The sequence below is a fragment of the Anarrhichthys ocellatus genome, unplaced genomic scaffold, assembly GCF_004355925.1.
Source record: "Anarrhichthys ocellatus isolate YVR2014 unplaced genomic scaffold, GSC_Weel_1.0 scaffold19, whole genome shotgun sequence".
In the NCBI taxonomy this organism is placed as follows: Eukaryota; Metazoa; Chordata; class Actinopteri; order Perciformes; family Anarhichadidae; genus Anarrhichthys; species Anarrhichthys ocellatus.
The window spans coordinates 1,910,649-1,928,506 of NW_022280049.1; the positions used below are offsets into that span (position 1 = coordinate 1,910,649).

Sequence of the window (17,858 nt, forward strand, 5' to 3'; positions counted from 1 at the left end):
TCTCCATGCTGTTTAGTGTTGAGTTTAGTGACATGAGTAGAAGTAGTATATATTTATTATACAATTAATACCAAGAAAACTCTTGTTTCTGTGGTGTATTAGTTCCCACACTGGTGTTTTTTAGATAACTGAAGGGTCAGAAGGTTATTAATAAGTGAGAATTATCCTTGTTTTTAAAGGAATAGTTTAATGATGAGATTGATATGACTACATCCAGCTACTTAGCTTAGCATAAAACTGCCTGCTGGTTCTGTTCAAAGAAAACAAACTCCACCTCCAGCAATACATTATAACTTGTTTGTTTAATCTGTAAATACAACAAAATATAAAAATGACATATTTTAGGCAATATCTTGGCACTGAGCAGTTACCAAGCAACCAGGGGAGACTCCTTAAAACAGCAAATGTTTGCTTTTACACTTCGGTTATGGATTCAACAAACAAGATAAAGTGTTTATTAGTGAGGTTCAAAGGTGCTTGTAGGCATATTTTGTTGAATTTGGACTGTCAGGCGAGCTGTGTCCCCCTGTTTAGTCTTTATGCTAAGCTAAGCTAACTAGCTGCTGACTGTTGCTTCATAATTACTGTAGAGACGTGACACTGGAGTCTATATGTCCCTCTACCGTTATGCCAGAAAGTGAATATACTTAAGAAAATGTCAAACTATTGCCTAAAATATGTGGATATTTGTTCTCTTCAGGCCTCTAAATATATTGAAATTAAAAAAGGTGAAGTGTTAAATCTATGAACGCAATCGTGATCCCAACACTCTCTCCTTGTGCTCATTGTTTAGTGGGCAGACAGATCACAGGTCCACCTAAAGAACCCCTGCAGCTCCATGGATCCTCCTCTGGAACCAGATACTTTACACGGCACTCTCTGTGAGGCCTTTCGGCAAGATTATAATTGAATCCAGCAACAGACAAAAACCACTCACATAACGTGACAGACCAAGCCCTGCTGTGCAGCCATTAAGCTGAATCAGTGCCTTTTCCGTCCCCAGGACAATACACGCATAAATATGCATGAAAGGTGTCTGTATAACACGTTATATTATCATGCAAAGTGTCCCCTATTTGTCTTGTTATAATTGCAATTTAACAATGTGAAACCTTAATAAAAACACAGAGAAAACTGAAAAATAGAATTGTATCCCGTCCCCACTCTCTAACGCAACACTTCATCAAATATGATCAGTCTTTCAGAAATCTTATTTTTGTCATTGTATTGTTTGACTATATTTACAATTTAGACATACAATACAATTGCTCATTCAAAGAGGAATTCATAATATGTTAGTAAAAATATATATATGTGTCCCCAGGTTTTCATTCAGGCCTTTTAACCTGACACTTACCTCCCTTCTTCTAAACATTTGGGACATGTCACATGATCAACAGGAAGTAGCATCATTTGAGTCTCCTGAAGGCCATGGGGAAACTCTCTTCTCTGTGTCTTTCTTCATATTGTAAGTATAACTGACAATGTCAATCTTAACGTACAGTCCTGTTACCCAAACCATTTCTTATGCTGTTGTGATTTTATTTTTTAAAGCTAGTTTTGCTAAACCACTTGAGGGTACTAAGTGTTATCGTGCTATTAGTATCAATGTCATGCGGCTACATTTCATGTATTTGCTAAAGCTGTGCTAAAAACTCAGCCCTGTTACTCATATGAACCATCTTTCATTTACATAACCTTTTGAAAAAAAGTAAAAATAGCCTGAGATTGACCATTACTTATTTTGAATAGTTAATCATGTATGTTATTAGAGAGTTTAATTGAAGTTACAACATGCAAATGGAGCTGATTTGGTGGAATGGCCTGCCATAGTGAGGCCTCCACCACCTCTGGAGGATGTCACACATTATAGATGAAAGTAGACTTTGATAGAGCCCTGCTTAAAAGGAAAGCAACTCGATGATTACTGGTTCGACGGGTCTCCTTTCATGCGTCAGATGTCCAGGCAGATGAGTTGATGTTAATGGCGTCCTTCTAATCTAACCTACGAAGAGATTATGAGACTCCTAACAGGTTATTCGCTGATTATTCAGTGAACATAATTCATGAGGATCTGCACGTGAGAAAGTCTTGGATATTTCACTGAGCAGATTTCTTTTTCTGAGGCGAAGCTTTGTGTGTGTGTGTGTGTGTGTGTGTGCTTAATACAGTCAAGGACATAAATCTAAAAGTATTGAAGTAACTGAGCAATCTGAGATGAACGTACACATAGAGGGTGTTTGCTTTCTGGCTATTTATGTTTAAAATCTGAGTCGCAAAATCGGTTGTTCAATGACCCTTAATTGTTCTGTATTTGGTGCATGTGATTAGTGCTGTTGTGGGCTGTTTGCTTGCATGTCCTTGGGAGGTAATGAGGAAGCCATCTCTCTGTTTACCATGCGGCATTCTGCAGGCGCAAAAGAAAGACAGACACACAAAGGCCTTTAATAACGTCCTTAATATGGACCGCAGCAGGAGATTCAGCCTCTAATGCAAACCACGACCTTCTACTGAAGGAGAGATTTCCAAAGAACATGCTGCTGATGTGCAGATAGGATAATATCTTCTTTTTAAACGCACTATTTCTGTCCCTGCACGGCTACATCACATTATCTTTCAAGGTGATTTCGTGATGGATTCGACATGTAGGCCTAGATCTTCAAAAAAGTTAATAAAAAAAGCTGCATCCCTGGTCCCATGAAAGCTGTTCACAGTGAACAGGTGATAAGAGGAGTTCAGCCACACAGCCACACAGCCACACACCTTCCGTGGCTTGTTGCTGAAGTCCGCCACCCTTTTTTTCATCATAACTGAGACTCAGGGCCATCCCTCTGCAACAGACAGTCAGCTCACTCCCGCACTACAATGGAACTAGTATGTGGCCAAGGGCATCTACGCCTTGATAAATATGCATGGATGCCTCAGAGAAGATGTAGTTATTTCCACCGTTTTGTGTGGGAGTGTAAATTTATGTGCGTAATCCCTGTGTACTATATCAATGCTCCTGGTCAAAATGAGAATGAATATTCACACATGTGTGAACATGCACACACACGGCTGATCCTTTTAAAGTCAATAAACATGGATATAGTGGTATTGCCATGTCTGCACATGTACTGTATGCTGCTGCTGATGCAACCTCTGAGCAGAGCCTCACATTTGTAATATACTGTACAATGCATGCTGCACATACAAAAGTAATTAATCTCTTATCAATGTAAATGTGCTTTAAATATCTTCTTCCTTTTTTAGAGCAACAAAAACTGCGGAATCTTTTTCACTTCCGATCATGCTTTCTCTTTTTGAAGGTAACTATACAAAAGGGTTTTGAAAAAAAAGGTGACTCCACTGATTAAAAAAAGTTTTAAACTCTCTTCCTTCTATTTTCTACAAAACGTTTGGTATCGTGTGTACGGTGCTACAGGCAGGATTATAGAGATGAAGACTGAAAGCTGTAGGGCTCTAAGAGGGGGTATAAAAGGAAAAAAACACCATAAGAATATAAATGGTAGAGTTAATCATCCACTGAATTTGGACAGGAAAGTCACAATCGTCTTGTCTAAAGATGAAAATCAGAGCAAGACCTGAACTGGTGATGTCGTTAGATGTCACAGGTGAAGTGACACTGAATTGGGGACTAAATCTGTGGACGTTTTTACTCTGCTAGCCGTGAATAAGAAAACGTTCCTGTAAAATTGACTGTGGGTGCTGTCAGCGAGTCCCACAGGAGTTGTTCCATTATTCGCAGTCTACGGAGCAGCTCTGGGGGTCTGTGCCTGGATGACATCATCATCATCATCATCACTGACTGACTGTAGACTAAACATTACAGAAATAACTCCTGCTGTTGGAGGGATTTTCTATTAAAGGGTTTGATTTAAAATTTCCAAAAAGAAAGACCTATTGTAGAACTGTTTTTGTCAAATAGTAAAATAAATAAATAGAATCTCTCTAACTTAAATGAAATACAACTTTCTAATAGGTGTGTCAGGAGATGGTGCCCAACAATCCCAGAACTCTACCTCTGAATTTGTTGAGGAAAAATCTGTAAAACTGGATCAAATGCCTGAGGGTCCTGGTGAGCAGGACACGTGTGTTTGTTCTGGCCGTGCCCTGTCATTCACTGGTCTTTAAGGCTTTTAGACAGAATCAGCGTGAACCTGTGTGTAAACTTCAGGACCGCTTTTTGAATCAAGCTCACCACATCTCAAACAGAGCTGACAAATTCAGACCAAATGGCCCCTTCTTGGACTGTTTGGTCAGGCACAGTGGTGCTAATACAAAGATTGATGCACGCAGTTCACAACTGTCATAATCCTATCGGAGATTTCACACCGACTGTCAGACCTGGTGAGCGTCAAAGCCCGAGATTTCAGGATTTACATTCTGCTCTCAACTCCTCACAGCCTTTGATTTTACATGAGCTTGAATGCCAGAGTCGCCTCCTGTAGATCCATTTAAACGGTGTTACGGAGAATCTGCACATTTTTCACATTCAATTCAGATTAACTTTTCCGCTGCTCGGCCTGGAAAACCTCACTTTATTATTATAGTGTAAAACATTTTGTCACCATGATAAGTTCAGACTTACTTTAGTCCGACATCTGCACAAACACCACAAAACAGAGTTTGTATTAGTAGTCTTACTGTATCTAAAACATTTGACTACAATTCAACCAAATGGCTATTCATGCCATCAAAATAATAAAGACAGTACCTTAATTAACCAAATAATTCATGTCAATATTTGTTGAGTATTTAGTCAAATAGTACACACTGACCCAGTTATCTGTACTGCAATGTGCCCTTATTTCCAACATCGGTTACTGATACAGGAAATGTTTTAACCAAATGTACGTACACTTATTTCCTATATAGTAAAACAAGTACAGGCAATATTATATTACATGGGAGATAGTGTTTTACAGTGTAATAATAAAGGAAGAACAATAAATGACTCATAACTTACTAACAGAAATCCTGCAACACCAAAACTCTCAGTACTAAAACACAGAAATGTGGACAATACGATGAATTCACTTCACATCTGCGTTAAAGGATTCTGACCTGTTAAGCTTCCAGCTGTGATGGACATCTGTTTGAGTGTTACATTAAAGGTGCTGAATTCCAAATCTATAATTGAGGGATTGCCTCCACATGGCTCTCATCATGGCGACGACTGATGGCTAGATGCTAATGGTGCTAACAGCCCAAACAGCAAACAACGACAGTTGTGAACAGTGAGAGCTAACAGTGTAAACCCGTGTGTGCGTGTGTGTGTGTGTGTGTGTGTGTGGGGGGGGGCTCATCAATGTAAACAAAGCACATTCATTCCTTATTGTCTACTCAGGATGATATTACTCCACTATACAGCATTTTTACATTGTAAACACTTCTTTGCTGCTATATTAATGCTCTGAATTTGGAATTCAGCACCTTTTAAGATAACTTGTTAGTGATGCTGTGATGTGTCACTCTTTATTTCTACTTTTTCTAATTCACATTAGTATGTTGTTTTTAAATGATATGCTGTCAACTGGGAGGGTTTGTGTTTTTGAGTTTGTAAATGTTTTTTGGTTCTTTTGTTCTGGTTTTGTTATTTTAAGAAATGATTTTCCTTGAATGCGTTCAGTGTAATATCAGTTAGATATTTTTAGTTTAATTTTGCACCAACCTGATGAAAAAATTAGTTAATGAAAAACTACTAATATTGATATTATAATGTTTAAAAAGTTATATTTTGTACAGCAGCATAGTAAAGTTATTATTTTGTACTGTGTTTCTTACATTCTAATAATTTTAGTTTAACTTCAAAGACAACATTTGCTTTAAGCTATATTTATTCACGAGGATAATGGTAACATCTTTCAAATACTGTATTATGCCACATTTATGATAATGGCAGGCAAATATACGACAGTCAGAAATGTTAATTTCCTTATGTTTACAGTTGATGTATGAAGTTAGCTCGATATGAAACTTGCTGAACAAATGGTTTGACAGCCTTTATGATAATAACATTATCTTTGGTGGCCGATGCTTTGTATTTAAGATACAGATGATGGATGGATCTTCACATAAGCAAACCATTTAAACCCTTAATTCCAAATTTTCAACAGCAATATTCAGTATATCAACATGTAAGTTTAAGTGTTAATTTGTGTAGTTGAGCCTATTATTTCATATTCTACTCGTCGCACTGAAGCAGTGATTACCTCTGTTTACTGCAAAGACATGAAGAAACTGTAATTATACCAACATGAACATGTTCCTACTTCGTCGGCTGTCAGTTTTTTATCAACTTGCTGTGCTTAAGAGAAGCTGTATGCCAATGTGTCTCCTCTGTAAAAACATAATGATGACTGCAGTTGAAAAGGTATTTAAAAAAGGTTATAATTTCTGTTCCGGAGTCACTATCGAGTTCCTTTGCATACGTCTTGTACTTTACGTGGAAAGGGAAAACATAGGTCATAACATGAATGCCACTGATCTATTTCCAAGGTTATTTTCTGTCTGATCATGTGTATATTTTAGAGAGTTATAGACAGATACTGCAGATCAAGACCACAAATGCATGCCGGAGTAACTGTGGCACGTCTGAATGTACGTGTGCATGAACACACAGAACAAGTTCTTTACATGTGATATCAGTAATAATGCGTGTGACCGAGCTGCAGCAGAAGGACAGATGTAGTCTCTGTTTTATTGGAGGCTATTACGGCTCAATTGCGTATTTGCATGACAGGAAATCAACTGTTTAGTTTTAATAAATTGTTTAGTTTAGCGGTTCTGTTTCATTGGGCATTACTGCACATTTAGATTGCACATAGACTTTCACATCAGTGAGGACGGAAACTGAAGAGACTCAAGATGACTGAATGTTTATATCTAAAGATAATGGACCTGCTGTATTGCTCGAGCTGAAACAACAAGGTCAATGAGGTCAATCAACAAATGATCAATCTAGATAATGTATCAATCATTGTTTAAGCTACAATGCCATAAATTCACTGGTACCAATTTCTCAATTGTGAATACTTTCTTCTATTGCTATGATAGTCAGTGGTGGAATGTTACTAGTACATTTACTTGAGTACTGTACTTTAGTACAATTTTGAGGTACTTGAATATTTTCATTTTATGCAACTTTTATCTTCTACTTAGAGTCCAATATTGTACTTTTTACTCCAATACATTTGTATGTTACTTTTTAGATTCATATTACTAATAGAGCATATAAATAAACTAATAGGTGATGATATATTATTAAATATTACACTACCCAGCAGTATATTAAGTCATTCAAAAGTCCTCCACCTTTACCAGCTGCAACATTAAAGGGATGAACACGTTAATCCATCAATAACTTCAATAATATCATTTATTGGATTACAGACAAAACAAGCAGTTTAAATATATGTCAACTTGGATTTTAGGGAAAAATTATAAAAAAGTTCTTTTTTTTAGACCAAACAATTAATGGGAAAAAATAAATGTCATATTAATAAATAATGAATATAATAGTTGGTTGCAGCCCTATAGTCAATAAAAGTGACGCCATAACTTCCCAGAGCCCAAGGTAACGTCTTCAGATGTCCCAAAACCCAGAGATATATTTAATGTACAGCAATATAAAACAGAGAAAAGAAGCAAGTCATCACAATCTAGAGGGTTGAACCAGCAAATGTTTGGCATTTTGTTTGAAAAACAATGAATAGATTATCAAATGAGTTGTTGATGACTTCTTTGTCTATTGTTGATTAATTTATTAAACAACTGAGCGTATATTAGGATTTTTTGCTAGTAGTGATTTATTTGAAAGAACGGTATATAAATGAATGCACCTTTTAAAGCTTTCCAAAATATATTAAAGGAGGAAAGTGCTGGTGTTTGTGTACTGACTGGCATGTTTACAGTACATCAGGTAGCCATGAGATCTCAGGGGACATACCTGCGCATTGTAACTGCAGGACATGGGACAAGATCAACTGATATTTGGCTATACATATCCCATTTTATTTCCCATTACAATTAACTATGTATGTTATCTATGCTATCGATTGATCATTGATTTCTCTCTTTTTTTTCTTTTACAATGCACACCCAACTCCTGTCAGAGAGAGAGAAAGAGAGAGAGACACACTCAAGTCTATCCAAATATTGCCTCCAGTCCGGTAAGTGTTATGAGTGGGCCTATCATCCAGCATAGGCATACATGAGTAGCCTATTCATTATTCATGTCATTGCAGTTGCCCTGTTATGATACAGTCCTATTTGGAGTGGGCTACCTGATTTGCTCAGCGCGTCCGTCAAAGCAGTGCGTGGCCCTGCGTCGGCTGGCTGTGCGCGCTCATAGGTCGGACCGAGAAGAATCGGAGGGGGAGCAGGCAAAGTGCGCGCCTACGAGACTGCGCGCCACAAGGAGGGGGAGAGGTCCAGCTGCAAAAAAAAAAAAAAAAGGAAGAAAAAATACGCCGTGACAATGGCAACATCAAGCATCTCGTAAAACGTAGATAACAGGCGAGGGGGCGCCGCGAATCGGGAGTTTGAGAGGCGACGGCCCCTGAGAAATAGCGGCGATATTAGGACATGCTGGCTGCCCGATAGCGCGTTTCCTGGAATACGAATTCTTCCGTAATTGAAAATGGAGCGGCGGGGGAGAGGAGAGTCGCGCTGTCTCCATCATTGAGAGGCGCGTCCACCTGCTATTACTGGAGGCCCGGGCTGCTGCCGCTGCTGGTGGCGGGGGGGGGGGGGGGGGGGGGGGGGGGGAACATGCAGGGGAAGTGTTTGCATTTCGGGGGAAAGACGCATCTCTGATACTACTGTCCAAAGCGGCCGAGAAGGATCCCATTGCGACGGGGGAAAAACGCAGTTTGGGCGCATACGCTCTGGAGGTAGGCAGTGAAAACGTTATTATGCTGCTATTTCAGCGTGCCGTGTGTATTTGAATAGGGAGCGATCTCTGTTAGGTGTGCACATGACAGCTTGATTTATACACACACTGATTTGTATCCCTGCTTTGCCTGATTCGATCTGATCGGACATTTTATTCAAAGGGAGAACACACCAAGCATGCGGTGTAGTAGCTGCTCAGCCTCCTTGGGACAGCTGTCGTATAGCCTACATTCATTCGTCTCTGCTCCATCGATTACCCATTCCCTGCGAAAAAATACCCCCACTTATTCAAAGCACATGCACTGACCTATTCGCTTAAGGCTCGGGAATTCAACACGAATACAGATGCCACGTGTGGTTGTTCATATAGAAGCCAGTTGCCCTGCACTGTTTGTGTGTTTTGAAGGCAAACAGTGGCCTGTGGACGTCATTTTGAATCAACGCTATGCATCCCGAGCAGTGCTGCCCCAAAATGAATAAGAAATGAATAAAGGGGGGAATAATCTGTGGTCCAAACTAATGAATGATTCATGAATGGGCTATTGAAACCCAATGGGATAACACCATCTTACAGCTAGGCCCCTCCACTGTGATAAGGCGAATAAATGATGCATAAACGGTTTATAAGCACACATTCCTAAAATTGGTCTAAACACCATGATGGCAGAGCACACACAGGTGCACCAAGGAATGTGTGAATAGCTGCACTGTCGGGTCACTAGATCAGTGGCGTGCTGTGTCTGCGCTCCCCTTTAAGGATGCCTCATGACAGATGTTTACTGGATGTCCCAGTCAGCCACACTGCGAGCCAGACAAGCCCTGCTAGAGAATAATGAGCTGCAGCCCATAATAACAACCTATGTGCTGTGGTTATGTGGAGGTGTTAGAATCAGTTGTTAACTTTGTTTTAAACCAGGTTTTAATGGGATTACATTTTTAATCAGACAGACTTGGCTGATGTTTATTGGAATGCTTTGTAAAATGGGATTTTCAAATTCAAATAAGACCATGGTGAAATGTATCGCCACAATTAATAATCTGCACTGCACTCAGCTATTATTGACCTGACATGACTTGGTTAGATTTCTGTTTTGGAGCTTTTATTAGCCTATTTGACAGGGTGTTTTGGACTTTTCAGCATGCATTGGGTACCTGTTGTTGATTTGTTTAGTAAATGAAATGTCATGCTAAAGCGGTGGGGCAGCCTGTCACTGCCCTCTCCTTCTCTAATGTGAGGACAGCAGTTGAAACCAGATGGAAGGCCGTGCATTGATTAAGTCAAAGGGAGCCTTTAAGAGGGCCAAATTGAGTTGACACGTTGATGTGGGTGTCATTAACATACATGATAATGTGTGCAGTCATTGGGCCCGAGGCTACGTGACGTGTGGCAGGGGGAAAGCCTCCTTGCTCTGGTCGCCTGTCCTTGTTTGCAGATCATAGATGCGGAAAATAACAAGAGCTATCATATCAAACTGTGTCTTCATATTGTGATGAGCCACCGGTGCTCGCTGTGGAAGGTTTGTCTGAACAGCATTCGTCATTCACATCTCCTCCTGGTCAGTCTCATTGCTTTCACTGTGCCATTCTCTGTTCACTTTCCTATTGGGTGAGAAATTGAGCCCAGTGACACATTTCGACACCATGCTTCTGTTCCACAGTAGCAAGGAGAGCGCTGGAAGGTTTTCTGAAAATGTGTTTAAAATGCTTTTCCGAGCGTTATGTTGCAGCAATAAAACCAGCAGCTTGTGTACATAGTCTCTTATCTTCCCGTGCCCATGTGTGCTCTGTGGCTTCTCCTCTGCTTCAGCCTTAGGTACATGTGTTGAGCCTCTAGTACCCGTCTGTTGAACGGGACAGAGTCTCAATTACACAGAATGAACTGATCCCCATCAATCATCCCTTTTCTGAACAGTTCGTCCCAAATGAGGATCACGTTTCTGATTGAATATTTCACACCTTGCATGTTCTAATCACTGTAATGCACGATAAGGATAAGGATGCAACACTGCGGTGTGACTGATCATTTCTTAGTAAATAGGTATTGCCTGATCACTACAAGTTCTGACATTTACAAATGTCAGAATACAGAACATCTTGTTAAGCACATACAGTGAGGGCTTTTCCTGCCGATATGGAGCCTCGCTGTGTTGTATGTCTGGAGCGATGCAGTTTTTTTTCTGCACATTGTGTTGCTACAGTAGCACCTTGGCTCTGTCCCAGTCTATGTAGAAGCACGCTGAACTCATATGTTTAAGCACACTGTGTTTATGTCCGGCCACTGTATGCAGAGGCCTGCTGCGTGGACCCCAGCCCTGTGTTTGGGCTGTGACATGCTGGCTGCGGCCCAGCGGAGGCGGTCTTTCTCTGTGCTGCTGCCGCTGCTGAGTTCTGTAATTAAAGGCAGAGGTAAGTCCAGGGAGAAGGCTGGGCTCTGATTGCTTTTCATTGCCGCGAGGAGAGAGCTGCAGCGTGTCCTGAGGGACTGAGGCGCTGCTGAGCTCTTTGCTGCCTGCTCTGCCCCCCCTAGACGGGAGCTGTTCCAGGAAGAGACATGCATTTGTGCTCGCATGCTACTGGCATGCTCATGCACACACGTAAACACACTCCAACGCATCCTGCCGCACACACACAAACACACATACACAGTGGCTGAGAGAGGCAAAAAATGACATCTGTAGCTGACAGGCAAACTGCGCTAATCTACTTTAAAGAATGCCCCGTTTTAGGAAATATGTGTCAGTACGAGGCGTGAGGCACTGAGGCAAAACTGTTACAGCCCAGTCATGTAATGAATTAAAAACAGCACAATCAGAAAGACATTAAGGATCCCTCCCTCGATTGGCTGCTGGCCGGTATAGACAGAGCCGAGCTGAGTGTAGATGTGAGCAGAGGCTGCCTGTGGTTGTCTTGGACCAGCGCTCTGCAGGGGGAGCTGTGCCTCCCCACCCACCCCCCCTCCCTCCCTCCATAGCAGCAGCCAAACCGACGAGGGCTGCTCTGCACTCTGAGGGCCTGGCAAACGTGGACATGCTCACATATAGGATCTGGGCGGGCCCCAGCGCTTTTAGGGAAAAAATGGCCTCAGAGCTCTCCTCTCCTCTTTCTCTGGATTCATTCATGACAGCTGGCTGGTTAAAGTACGCCGAGGGTTTAAACCATCGCTTGCCTTACAAGTCCTATCAGAGAAATTCCTGTCGAAGGCCGAAGCAACAGTACGGGGATCGGAGGTTAAAAAAAGAGCGAGAGAAAAAGGCAGTTGGATGCAATTTAAATGCCAAGTCCAGCCACGTTGGGCATGAATTAGTTCTGCCATGATAATTAAAGTAATGCATCAGGATTTCTGCCATTAACAAATAAAAGTCCAATTAAAATGAGGTCTATTAAACCACTCTCCGCGTTGCCTACTTGATCTCAATATGTAGGCTGGTGGCCACTGGGACCGTGAGCACGCAGGCTTGACGTTCATAGCTCATTTCCTGCTTCCACATCAGACCCTTATATTGCAGATGGATAGATAATGTGAAATTTCCCCTGTTCTGCTCACACTCTCCCGGGCCCCCTTGTATTTCAACTCATGGGATTCTTGAAAAAGATAGTGAGATGCGACGCTGGGAAATTTGAGAAGGAGCAGAAAGAGGTTGGGATTTAATGCAGTGGACACAGGTGCACTGACATGAATGGTGTGAAAGCAGCATATTCACAACATGACTCGGGAGAGAGAAAGCTATATGACGGGGCTGGATTTTAATTGGTTTCACACAGTGCACTCCCATGTATTGTTCCCTTTGTAATGGCACACACAGTGGCAATAACAGCTCTGTTTTTTGTTATATAATAACACTAATAGATTCATCGGCCCTTGTCTAATTTGAACATGTCCCCCACCCAAATTCCTCATGTATGGGCCGGAGGAGCTGCATATCCATGTTGCGCTAGAAGTGTATACTGTCTGTCAGGGTCCCGAATGCTGGAATAATAAGCCACCTTCATTAGCCTTATCTTTGATTTGGTGGATGGAAAAGGGGGAGGAGGAGGAGGAGGAGGAGGAGGGGGGGGGGGGGGAGATGAAAAAAGGGGTTGATGATGAGAAAGAGCAAAAACAGGGCAGGGTGTACTATAAGAGAGGAGAAAACAGAGGAGCTGCAGAGGAGAGGGGGCTGGACCTGGTGGGAAGATTAGAGGAAGGGCTGGACAGACAGAGGGAGAGGGGACAGAAAAAAGGGAGAGACATTGTTACTGTTGGTGGTGGGGGGGGGGGTTCAGGGTGCGTCCTCCCCGCACAGCCAGTTGGAACAAACAAACGGTCGCGAGACAGACAGTGTTGTCTCTAATGGGAGAGAAGCTGGCTGTGCCCTGGATGTTTCCCTGCACCTTTCATTTTTCTAAATGCTGTTTTGTCTGTTCACCACTTAACAAGCCACCAGTGCCTCAGAAAGGAACCACGCTTTATTTGCTGCTGTACATAATCACCAGCCATTCAAGACGGGCTTGTTTGCTACTCTAAACGACGTTGTGAATTTATGTACAAATATGAGACAGGCTATACTTTGCCGTGCATCTTTTCACCGCGCACAAGTTGAGGGTTTGAAATGTATGGCATTGCCATGCGTTCGGTCTAAGATTCGCCGTGATTCATTTCACTTTAATTGTGCTGCTGTTTGTGGAGACTGCGCCATTTGCGCCCCTAATCAAACATTAGTGATAATGGAATTGAATAGTTATTTTTTTTTCACACTGCAACGGTTCATGTGGAAAGCAGAATGACAAAAGCCTGTTGCAATAGTCTTTCTGTCAGATACAGTCAGCTGACGAACGGCGCTTTACTTTCCATTTACCATCACCCGCCACAGGCTAAACACAATCCATGTGCGACACATCTAAGCAGAAGTCAAATGAGAAATGTTTTTTGAATATCTTAAGTGAATTGGATTGCATACATAAATTTCAAGTTGGATTTGACCCTGATCTGTTGGATGATGTTGCTGATGATACAACAGCATGACTGCTATTCTACTACGGGTAATAATTATAATCATTCACAGCTAGTGGTCCTCGTCACAGGAGTGGGGCACAATGGAAATAATAATTAGGACTTCTCATTTCAGATGCATCGCAGAAGGGTGTATGAAGTGTGTGGTGTGGCTCCTTGACTTCTAGAATGTACAGCTGTGTGTATGCTTGCTTGTTTGCCTGTGTGTGTTAGCCCCATAGAATGACTGCTGGCTCTGGGTTTTCTTCAGCTCGGTGACTCCTGTTATTTCTCACATTCACGCACGCACGCACGCACGCACACATATTGTGACCCAGTCTGTGCTGTCACACACAAATAGCCTATTGTAACATAAAGATACACAAAGGGCCAGGATGCCTGCCTCACGTTCATTCTCAGTGACGTACTGGAGCTATGTCATGCCTAAATAGTCATTTTTCAACTCACCGTCTCTCGGTGCTCTTCGTACCCATTTGCCCAAGTCATCATTCAGCGGCACTGTCAGAACACAGTCCACATTTATCACAGTTGAGCCAGTAAAATGAAGGAGTCAAATATGCATCTCAGCGTAACGAGATTATTTGTCATATCTTGTATACTGTTGGAATTCAGGATATTTGGATTTTGCTGAATAATTTCCAGGCTTTCTGTGTAATGCCAATTTTGATTACATTATTTACATGATTGCATGTTTTTCTGTTGCACTGCCAAAAAAAGACAAAACAGGAAGGTGATGTTCTACAATTATATAAAATTATAGGATGAATTAAGGACTATTATGGTTCGGGCTAGTTATTGAATCTTTCTGACCTTTTTTAACTTTTTGAGTACCGATTCATGTGTCAAGAATTGAAGGCACTGAATGCTTTGTCAGATCCTTTGTGTTGTTTACTGAACTTCTAATCATGTATTTGCTGATTAGAATCATACTTTAGTTCATTCTAGACTGTATTTCGTTGAAGTAAGTTCTTGGTTGGTCGCTTTGTGTTAAGACTATAGGGTTGAGCGATAAGTCAATTAATTGCCTGGTCAATCGACAGAAAAAAAATCTTCTTTTTCGAGCTAAATTGTCAAATATTCCTAAGTTTCAACTGCTGTTTATTCTTGTCTTCTTTTAAAAGAAACAGAATATCTTCAGGTTTTGGACCTTCAGTCAGAAAAAAACAAGCAATCTAAAGACGCCACTTTAGGCTCTGTGAAATTTTGATGGATCCCTGCTTTCTCACTTTTTATAGACCAAATAATTAATTGGGGAAATAGTTGGCAGATTAATTGATAATGAAAATAAACATTGATTTTAGTCCAAGGCAAAACAAACCGAGAAGTCTGACCTTCTTTTAGATGGATAAATATTTTTATATTCCTCAAAGTAAAGTAGATAAAGTAAAGATTTGTAGATAAACTTTGGTATTTGTACCAAACCTCAGGTAAAAACACAGTTTTAATGCGATGTTTACAGTATGAATGTGCAGCAGAAAGTACATCGTTGCCCCTCATCCATATGGTCCAGTAATCTCACATTTATTTTGCTGCTTCTATTACGGTTATCATACAGGGATGTTTCTGTCACAATGGGATAAATACTTTGGGAGCATTACAACAGCAGGTATTTTCCTTTTATATTCAAATGACGCTGTGTACAACCCGCTCCTTTGATATCTGGTCTCTGAGGTGTGTATAAATGCTCACGTATGAGCACGCCTTTTTTGCCTTTTGTGTGCACTATTTTGGATTTGCTTATGGTTTATTTATGCAGGTGATTCCACTGAGAGAAATTCTTTGTTAGGGGAGAGCCAGTGTACAGTCTGCATGCATACTTTATAGCCATATGATCTAATAGGTTTAAAACTCACTATCAAAGATGTATGCTGCTGCAGTGTTTGGGCTCCAGTGATGAGGCCTCTGGAGAGGTGGGGTAAGGTATCTATGTGCATAGTGTGTGTATCACAGTGTGTGTGTGTGTGTGTTTGTGTGTATAAATTAGCTGCCTGAGGGGCAGCCAGTGCTTACAGAAGCCCTCTGTGCTGACTGTTAATCCCGAGGTGCATCGAGTCTACCTGGATTTAGTGAACCGACAGAAAATTAGCAATAACAAAACACCCGTCTGTCTCTCTCCCTCTTATACTCTTACAAATCTGCCTACTGGGACAGTGAATGCAGTGACAGCCGACCCAACAGTCAAAAATATGAATTTGTACGTACATGTGTGCACATGCTTGTTTGGCCCTCTGAGATTTTATGTGGGCATGGATGTTTGTTTTTGTGTATGCACGAGTCAGTCCGCATTCATGTAATGATAAGATGCTTTTTTCATCTTACACTGTACAAAAATGATAACCGCGACCGCTGTTGTTTGGATAACACAGAGTACGTACAGTACAAGGAACACTTATTCAGAGGACAAAGGCTCCATTGTCGCGAGATAAGAAAAAAAAAGAGAAATGTAACAGTTTACACTTTGACTCCATCTCTGGGGGCTTTAGGAAATGTTAATTTAAGTTCCCATTATAAAATGTATTTAAATCAGACTAAGAATTAATTCCATTATTCTTGGAGGCAGCTGGGGTTTCTGTATCCGTCGAGACGGTTTGCTGCTCCCTCCTGAGACCTGTGGGTTTTCCCATCACTTTTAAAATCAATTACCTTTCTACCTCCCTCGCCTCTCCAACTCTCTCTAAGTACTCTCTTCATATTCTTCATTAGGAAGCCCACCACTTCACCTATAGCTCATTGTGAACACCTCAATCGGAACTCTGTGTATTTTAAAGTGTTCATGGCATATGAGTGCCTCTCTCTGATTCATTAATATGTCTTATACATATACGTAGTTGTTGGCCTGCGCAGATTGTTTTCGCAGGCGCCTTTTTCTTCAGCATCTATAGACAATGTCGCTGCCTCAGATAAAAATAGGAAGACAATCTGTGGCTGGGTAAGACCTGTTAGCCTTATGTGACACTAAAGCCACAACAAAGACACTGCTGCTATGGAGCGGCGGCAGCCCTCGGGAGGGATCAAGTTATTCTCCCTTGTGCGCCATCTCAAAAACATCTCACCGCACTAACTGAGGGGAATAAGCATGGATGGGCTTGACGGCCGCTTCCTATTTTAGTCATCGGCAGGTAGGCGGATGAGTTGAACTGCGGAGGATCTCTGTGCAGCGAAGTCTTCGTCTAATTAGTTTGTCTAATTATGTCTTTGTGCTGGAAATTTCTCAAATTAGTGGTATCGTGCAGAATGTGAGCATGCTCATTATGGTTGTCATGAGAATTGTTGCGGTGGTTGGAGAAGAGAAGAGAAAGGGAGAGGGAGTGTCATTGGAACCAAAAGCTCTCCACGGTCCAATTCCCTTTATCAAATACAAATATCTTGTAATGGGAGACGCGGCTTCGTCCCAGGAATTCACAGAGAAAATGTTACCTGTGAAACACTCAACAACCCCCCCTCCCGCTTTCTCCCTTCCCTCCTGTGCAGGGGGGGGGGGGCGGGGGGGTGTGCACCTATTTGTGGCAGACCACAAAAAGGTCCCCTTTGATTTCCCCACCCTGTGTGTCAGCTGCAAGAGTGTCACAGCATCAGGGATGCAAGTGTCTTACATGAAGACACTTTTTGATTTTCCCTCACAAGACCCCCCCCCCCCTCCTCTGAGCTTCTCTCTTCTCCCGGCCACCAAGTGAGGACAAGCCTCCTGGATCGCTTTCTATTTCCCTCCCTCCACTCCTCTGCTTCTCCTCTTTCTTCCACCTTCCTCCCTCTCTCTACTTCCTTATCTTCATTGCTTCCCCACCATCCCTCTTTCTCTCTCTCTCTCTCTCATCCTCCCTTTCCTTCTACCTCTCTCCCTCTCCTCCCCCCACTCCTGGGCCTACAGTAATTGGTATTCCGAGTGGCAGCTGGGATCCATACAAACACAGGGGAGGGAGGGGGAGAGAGAGAGAGAGAGAGAGAGAGAGAGAGAGAGAGAGAGAGAGAG

The 17,858-nt window shown here is 41.8% G+C and overlaps 1 protein-coding gene across 1 annotated transcript in view; it reads left to right on the forward strand.

The window, feature by feature from the left end:
- Positions 1-8,754: 8,754 nt before the first annotated feature.
- nexmifb (neurite extension and migration factor b) overlaps positions 8,755-17,858 on the forward strand; it is a 49,102-nt gene continuing 39,998 nt past the window's right edge. Inside the window, exon 1 of the mRNA XM_031857668.1 lies at positions 8,755-8,897. The gene's annotated coding sequence lies outside the window, so the exon portion shown is untranslated. The remainder of the gene's footprint in view (positions 8,898-17,858) is intronic.